We start from the raw sequence: 2,620 nt of genomic DNA, 5'->3' as shown, positions 1-2,620 counted from the left end.
GGATTGTTATATGATCCAATTATGTTATTATTGTTGAGAGAACTTGCACTAGTGAAAGTATGAACCCTAGGCCTTGTTTCCTAGCATTGCAATACCGTTTACGCTCACTTTTATCACTTGCTACCTTGCTGTTTTTATATTTTCAGATTACAAAAACCTTTATCTACCATCCATATTGCACTTGTATCACCATCTCTTCTCCAAACTAGTGCACCTATACAATTTACCATTGTATTGGGTGTGTTGGGGACACAAGAGACTCTTTGTTATTTGGTTGCAGGGTTGTTTAAGAGAGACCATCTTCATCCTATGCCTCCACGGATTGATAAACCTTAGGTCATCCACTTGAGGTAAATTTGCTACTGTCCTACAAACCTCTGCACTTGGAGGCCCAACAACGTCTACAAGAAGAAGGTTGTGTAGTAGACATAAAGCTCTTTTCTGGCGCCGTTGCCAGGGAGGTTAGCGCTTGAAGGTATATCTTTAGATCTTGCAATCGAATCTTTTTAGTTTCTTGTTTTATCACTAGTTTAGTTTATAAAAGAAAATTATAAAAAATGGAATTGAGGATACCTCATATGCTTCATCTTTTTAATGTGTTTCATGCAAATAAGGATTCCGGTAATTGTGCCAAAGTGTTAGAAGAAGAATGCATTAGAATGTTTGGCACTAAATCTTTGTATGATGAGCATGATTCCAATGTTGTTAGTATTAATTCCTTGGATATCTATGATGCTAATGATATGCAAAGCCACAAGCTTGGGGATGCTATGTTTGATGAAGATGATATTTTTTGTCCCCCAAGTTTTGACGAGCAAATTTATTACGATGATAGCATGCCTCGTATTTATGATGATTATATTGATAAAAGTGGGTTTGGAAGAGTGTCAACTTTAGAAAGTAATGATCCCACTATTTTGGAGGGTGTTCGGTCTTATTGTGATAATTATGAAAGTGGGTTTGGAGATGTCATGACTTTAGTTAATGTTAATCCCACTATTTTGGAAGAGTGTCGACTTTGCATACTTGTAGATCATGAAAAGAATTCTTTATGTGGTGGTTATATTGTTGAATTCATTCATGATGCTACTGAAAATTATTATGAGGGAGGAATATATGCATGTAGGAATTATAATAATATCAAGTTTCCTCTCTATGTGCTTAAAGTTCTGAAGTTATGCTTGTTTTGCCTTCCTATGCTAGTTAATTATTGTTCCCATAAGTTGTTTGTTCAGAAAATCCCTATGCATAGGAAGTGGGTTAGATTAAATGTGCTAGTCATATTCTTCATGATGCTCTCTTCATGTTTCAATTCTTATCTTTTATGTGAGCATCATTGAAATCATCTTGCCTAGCTAGGGGCGTTAAACGATAGCGCTTATTGGGAGGCAACCCAACTTCTTTTTTGTTCTTTTTTTGCTCTTTCTTAGTAATAAATAATTCATCTAGCCTCTGTTTAGATGTGGATTTATGTTTTAATTAGTGTTTGTGCCAAGTAGAACCTTTGGGAAGACTTGGGTGAAGTCTTTGCGATCTTGCTGTAAAAAACAGAAACTTTAGCGCTCACGAGTTTTGCTGCCATTTTTTACTGGAGAGTGCGATTTGGTTGATTATTTTTGAAGATGATTAATAGACAAATTCCTCACGTCCGCAAATTTATTTCAGAATTTTTGGGTTACAGAAGTATACGTTTGATACAGATTACTACAGATTGTTCTGTTTTTGACAGATTCTGTTTTCATTGTGTTGTTTGCTTATTTTGATGAATCTATGAGTAGTATCGGAGAGTATGAACGATAGAGAAGTTGGAATACAGTAGATATTACACCAATATGAATTTAGAATGAGTTCACAACAGTACCAAAAGTGGTGATTTCTATTGTTATACTAATGGAGCTTACAAGTTTTTTGTTAAGTTTTGTGTTGTGAAGTTTTCAAGTTTTGGGTAAAGATTCAATGGACTATGGAATAAGGAGTGGCAAGAGCCTAAGCTTGGGGATTCCCATGGGACCCCAAGGTAATATTCATGGACAATCAAGAGCCTAATCTTGGGGATGCCCCGGATGGCATCCCCTTTTTCGTCTTCGTTCTTCGGTAACTTTACTTGGAGCTATATTTTTATTCACCACATGATATGTGTTTTGCTTGGAGTGCCATTTTATTTTATTTTGATTTGCTTTCTATTTGAATAAAATACCAAGATCTGAAATTCTTAAATGTTAGAGAGTCTTCACATAGTTACATAATTATTCAACTACTCATTGATCCTCACTTATATATTTTGGAGTAGTTTGTCGTTTGCTCTAGTGCTTCACTTATATCTTTTTAGAGCACGGCAGTGGTTTTATTTTGAAGAAATAGATGAACTCTCATGATTCACATATATTATTTTGAGAGTCTTCTAGAACAACAAGGTAATTTGCTTTGGCTATAAAATTAGTCCTAACACTACAAAAAAAAGACACATCCGTGACATTTTGGGCCGAACGAATTTTTTTTCTGTCATACATATGACACTTCTATGACGATAATTGTGACAAAACCCGGTATCATCATAGATGTGGTGGGCTCCTACTTCTATGACAAAAAATCATGACAGAAAATGGGCTTTTCGTCCTGG

The sequence above is a fragment of the Triticum dicoccoides genome, chromosome 3A (genome assembly GCF_002162155.2).
Source record: "Triticum dicoccoides isolate Atlit2015 ecotype Zavitan chromosome 3A, WEW_v2.0, whole genome shotgun sequence".
Taxonomy (NCBI): Eukaryota; Viridiplantae; Streptophyta; class Magnoliopsida; order Poales; family Poaceae; genus Triticum; species Triticum dicoccoides.
The sequence above is the reverse complement of the archived record's forward strand: the minus strand, read 5'-3'. Positions refer to the sequence as shown.